The sequence below is a fragment of the Cariama cristata genome, unplaced genomic scaffold (assembly GCF_000690535.1).
Source record: "Cariama cristata isolate BGI_N322 unplaced genomic scaffold, ASM69053v1 scaffold1746, whole genome shotgun sequence".
Lineage (NCBI taxonomy): Eukaryota > Metazoa > Chordata > Aves > Cariamiformes > Cariamidae > Cariama > Cariama cristata.
In genome coordinates, this window is record NW_009620160.1 from 20,573 (window position 1) to 26,649 (window position 6,077).

Here is a 6,077-nt window from a genome sequence, read left to right on the forward strand (position 1 = left end):
GGCTGAAAATCCAGTTTAGGTCGAAAAATCTTATGTCTGCTTTGGGGTCTGGGTAGTGTGAGAAGAATTAGGTTTGGGCTGTTTCTCTTCAAGCGGCTTCGTGTCGTTTTCTTGAGTGTTTGCTTCACAAAATGTGGAAATATGCTGAGTGTGGCAGGTTTTGTGAGGTTTTTTTTTTGTTTGTTTGTTTGTTTTTTTTTTTTTTCCCGCAGCCTGTGGTAAATACGGCAAATGCTCTCCTGCAGCCTGTGTGGCCCTCAGCAAGGTGTTGCTATCAGCTGTGTGAGGAAAAGGGGTCATGATGGGTTTGAACACCACCTCTTTGATCGAACAAAGTTTCCAGATATTAGCACAATGTTCAAGAGTATACATAAAAAGAAAAGGCAACTCGGGAAGGGTGGAAGGCAAGAATGGGGACCAGTTCCCCAGTACTCCCTATGAGGGGAAGAAGGACTCTGTCCTTCCTTGCACGTGATAGTGCAGGACACCTCTGCCCAGGACGTCACATAGGGTTTGATGATGTGGGGAGAAGGCGGATTGTGGAAATGTAATAACAAGTAGACTGGGTTGTTATCGAGCGGTGAGCTATAAGAATGGCCGTGAGGTCGGTGGTGTGTGCTGAGAGTACAGCTCTTGGCCAGGAGTGCCCCATCCTGCGTGGAACCGACCTCCCTTTGTAGTGCTTCCTCCTCAAGTAGGCAGCCAAGAAGTGCAGTAGGCAACAGGAAATCTTTGCAGGGGATTAAGTCAAACTGTATTAAGAAAAAACCCATGATGCTGCAAAAATGCCCAATATTTAAGCCAGGGTTGGTATATATCCTCCCTGTTTCTAAAAAAATCTGCTAAAATTGAATGCTGCTATGAAAGAAGTGTAGGAAAGGCAGAGCACGCTCCATGTGGGTGTTTCTGAGGAGAAGGCGGTGAAGAAAGCTGTTCCTTATCTTCTTGATGAATTCTCTTCTGCACACTGCAAAGCTTGTGTAGTATGGGGTCTTTGGCATAGTTGGGCATTTCTGTGTTATGTTTGTTTAGCAAGGTAGTGGTGGGGTTACTTTCCTGAGCCTAGCTGGTAGTGGAGGCAAAAGTTAACTTCATAAATCCACCTCAGATCTCACGTGTGTCCTTAAGCAAATTAAAGCATAGCTCTGTGGTACTGCCAGCATCAAGCCTTCATGCATTATAAATCAGTCCTATGAAAACAAATAGATTGCCTAAACTGTAATGAGATCTCTGAAAACAATGCCCCAGGGAGGATTTTTACTGGGCTCTTATTTTTGCCTTGTAAGCAATATAAACATCTTGTCTTTTCTCTTCCACATTTTCCTAAGTCAATGCAGAGATTCTTAGTCATATGAACCGAGAAGCTGTTGCTATAAGACTAAATTGCAGAAGTGGGCAAAAGTATTGCAGTATACATTGTGTTGAAGAGCAATTGAAGTGGACATTGACATATATGTTGAAGTATAGCGAAATGATGACGACAAAAGAAGTCCGTCAGCCTTAGCAAAATCTTCTGGAGCTCTCCATGCCAATTTTAGGATATGAAGCTTGTTTTAGTCTCATTGTTACAGTGTATATATGTATTATTGAGTCATGTCGGAACAGATGGTTGTGTCTTATCTGTCATTTGAGGTATTGATTGAATTTTCAGGGTCTCTGCAAATAAGTTCAACCTCCATGCTATATAAACTCTTACAAGTTTCCACTCTTTTTCTTGTATTGACTGTAGTTGTGCATAGCTTTGCGCATTTGTTTGCTTGAGTTTTTGAGCAACACTGGGAAAATCTTTAGAAATAGGTAAGGGATGCAGCACCATTAGTTTGCTTATGCTGGCTTGTTGGGTCGCATTGTCCAGTGCCCTTACATCTGTGCCAAGTGACCACCGCTTGGTGGTGGTGTATGTCCTGGCCCAAGTGCTTCACTCCCACAAGTAAAAAGCCAAAATAACTCTATGGACTTCTGTGTAAGAGACTTTGGATTTACATTCGTGTTGATGAGGCCAAACTCATCATAGGGTGCACCTTAGTGTAAATAGGAAACATGTAGTGGGAGGTAATGGGAAATCAACTCCATCTTTTCCCTCTCCTGTGCACTTCAGGTCAAATTCTTTCTTCATTTTTCCCTAGCACAATTGAGAAGCATCTCAGCTGAATCCCCGGGGCTGTGCCAAAACTGATGTAAGCAGTGGAAGTGTTAAGCTATTTCGGACTCTATGTTTTGCATTATTCCAGAGGACTGTAGCTGAGTTGATGGACCATTGCTTGTTTTGTATTCATTCTGTATTATTATTATTAAAAAAAAAGCATTAACAAAACATGATGTAGACCTCGTTCAGAAGTCTGTCTTCTGCCCTCTGCTCACTTGAAAAACAGAATTAGGAAATTTGAAATGAGGATGACATTGCAAAGTAGTAAAAAGATCAGAGAAAGTCATAGTTAAAGGAAGACAGAAGAAAGTCTAATGTCACTTATGGAACAGTGCAGGGTTCCTGGTAGAATAAAAGAGAGGAGGACTTTGAAGCTTAGGTTCAGAAGCTTGAATGTGATTTAAATTGCATTCTTCTGAGTACAGTGTCAGGAGATCTTTTCCTTTAAGTGTCAGTGTAAGAGCTGAACTAGCTGCTTCTGTCTTCAGTTTTACCAAAACCAGTTCACCATTGGAATTTGCACCTCCACTTATTCTACATAGATCTAAAATTTTTAGCGAGTGGTAGAAACTGCCGAGCATTTCAGATACTCTGTTGCAGAGCTCTAGAAATGAGAGCAGTTGTGGCCTTTCTCATCTCTGTCTCCTATCCTAGCAATACAGTCGTCAGGCTGAGCCTAGCCGGTCAAAATGCAGAGCAGGTAGGATAAGTGTGGTGGGTTTGCAAGGGTGCTGCTGGCTTTGTCCAAATATGCCCTCACTTGGCCTCCCCAGGACCCTGCTGAGGGTGTACTGAAGTGATGTCTGTGAACCTTTTGCAAACAATAACCTTAGCGAAAAGTCTGCCCCAGCTGGAAAGTGATGTGTTAGATGTTTCCCAGGATGCCTTTCCCTTCCCTCTGGGATACCACAGATATCTCTGTGTAGTAACACGGGCCCTACAAATTTTAGGACTTTTCCAATGCCCTACTCCTAGCCAAACTAAATTTTAGCAAAGAACAGCACCATTGCTTGGTTTTTGCTCCATTCATGTAAGACTGACACGGTGAAATATAAAAACTTGTTTCTATGACCCTCAGTCCTTTCTGTAATGAATGATTTTCTTAATAGTTTAGTGTTGGTAAAATCATCACCGAGCCCATCACCTCTTCCCAGCCACAACCCTCATCCCATGTATGAAAAAACAGTTCTGCAGGCTGTGGGCTAATCTTTCTAACTTTCGTTTTTCAAATCCTGGTCCTCATTCTATCTGTGCCAAGAGCAGCCCTCAGGTGAATCAAATCTGTATCAGAGTTTTAGGAGAGCTGCTTGCTCTTCCCATCCAGTTCTGTCACATTTCCTCTATACGGCTCATTGTCCTATAACAAATGCACTTCAACCTTTCATTCTCCAAAATCTAGCCCAAATCTTAACTTTGATAATATACAGGTCACTGGGAGACATACCTCTCCCAGAGTACTTCTACATCTTTGCCCCACTGCATTTCATCTTTCAAAGCTATATATGATCAGTAATAAACTGACCTACCTAACTCAAAATTTGGAGAAAGTTCTCATTCTCCAAACCCTGATCCTAATTGTGCTCCCAGCCAGAATATAACCCAAGACAGGTTTCTCTGTATTAAAACAAAAACCATACTGTTTCCAACTAACTCCCTCATTCTACTTGTCTGTGCAGCCTGCAGTAAACATTCTTTAGGACTCTATTTCCAGAAGTGTAAATCTAACCGTAACAATAACACTGTACAGAAACAGACTGTGGTTGTATTTTGCAAAAATAAAGAACACAAGAACCTAATCTCTCTTCTAAGCCATATTTCTTACTCTACTTCTCCAAAGCCAACATTTAAGAGTTTCTAAGTTGTAATGTACATTGAATCATAGAATCGTAGAATCATAGAATGGGTTGGGTTGGAAGGGACCTTAAAGACCATCTAGTTCCAAACCCCTGCCATGGGCAGGGACACCTTCCACTAGATCAGGTTGCTGAAAGCCCCATCCAGCCTGGCCTTGAACACTTCTAGGGATGGGGCATCTACAGCTTCTCTGGGCAACCTGTGCCAGTGCCTCACCACTCTCACCGTGAAGATTTTCTTCCTAGTATCTATTGTAGATCTACCCTTTTTCACTTTAAACTATCACCCTTTGTCCTATCAGTACACTCTTTGGTCAAGAGTCCCTTCCCATCTTTCCTGTAGGCCCCCTTTAAGTACTGGAAAGCCTCTATAAGGCCCTCACTGGGGCTGCGGGGACCAGGGCCACTGGCACTCACCCCTTCTGCTCTGACTGCTCCTCTCCTGCCAGGCACAGGCACTGGATGGCATCACAGGACCTGTGCCACCGGTAATGGTCATTGAAGACCCTGTCCTCCTTCCAGGCAGCATCCCTGCGCGAGTTGGGGAGTGCTCAGCCCCAGGGGTGAGGGGGACAACCTGCTGGCACCCATGGAGGCATGAGGGGACCGGCCATCACAAAACTGATGACACCAGACCATGCACCATCTCAGAATTCCCAATTTGCGCAGAAATGGGCCTTTCTGGATAAATGAGGATCTGGTGGGTTACTTGCAGCCGTCTGCCAGAGCATCTCTGAGGGGTTACTGGCCTGTGCAGTGCCAGACATGGGGCATGGTGACCACAGTGGGGACATGTTCCCCACAGTCTCACTTTCCATGCCACCCGCTTCAGCTCCTGCTGGATGTGGGGGAAGAGGAAACCGTAGAAGCCATCCTTGTCAGCCTCTCTCTGGCTCAGCCCACTCGTGTGGTACGGCAAAGTAGGAAAGGAGGGTGTGTGCTGCGGGCTATTGGTGGTGGGAGGCTGGGGACCAGGCTATGTTGAGCCCTGGGTACACACCAAGCATTTCTTGTGGATACAGAGCCTGTTGTGCTGGCACAACTGCCCAACAACCTAGTGTTGCAGTCAGCCCACTGGCACAGCCTGCACAGTGCTGGGGGGATGCCAGCACGGTCACCCCCAGCACTGCGCCGAGGTGTCAGTGGGGGTAATGCCAGGAGTGGGATGGGGGTAAGGCCAGAGCACCTTCCCATGGCACAGGGGCCTCTGCTTGCACAGCTGGGCACTGCCCAAAATCCTCTCTGGCAGGTGCCTGGGGGAATGCTCTGTGCTCACCTTCCTCCTTGGCGACCTGACGCTTCATTTTCGTGGGGAGGGAGGCACACAGGAGGGTCCTGCCTGCTCCTCCAGGAGCACTGTGGGTTAGTGTGTGTGTGTGTGTGTGTGAGCTGCGGCACCCTGCAGCTCCGGGACCTCAGCTCCATCACTGCAAGGCGCTGTAGTGAAGGAGATGGCTGGTTGTGGGGACATTGGTGCGGTTGAAGACCATCCTGATCCTCCAGTATTTGGCGCAAACACGTCACTGAGCTGTCAGCAGATGCCCAGGGGGCCTGCCCAACCCCGGGGGTTTGTGACTCAGCTCTGCACATGCTGTGTGATGAGGGCCCTGAGAAACAGACAAACCCTGGGAGAGATGCTGGCGTCACACCATGGGGACATCTGGGTCATGCTGGGGGGCAGGAGCTGAGCCCAGGCTGGGGAGGGGTAAGCACTGTGGGAGCTGTCATGCGGCGGAGGCTGCCCTGCCCAGGAGGGAGCAGTGAAACCAGGTTGTGAGGATGGCAAGGGGGTCCCCAAGAGTCCCTTCTGTCATATTGGGGCTCCAACAGGGACTTCAGAGACACCCAAAGAGTTTGATAATCCAAACACTTTATTTAGGCATCAGAACTCCTGACTCTTCAGTAGCAGACCTGTTAAATTGCGTTTCTATTTTCACTTTCTTAGCAAACAAAATTTGATTTAACAGATGTATGTCAGAATAAATTTTCCCATGGAAGAAGGGTGCAGCTCAAGCACTCTCTTGTGCGTCTGGTGCCAGGGGCCGAGACCGCTGTGCTGGGGCGGCAGCGGGGAAGGG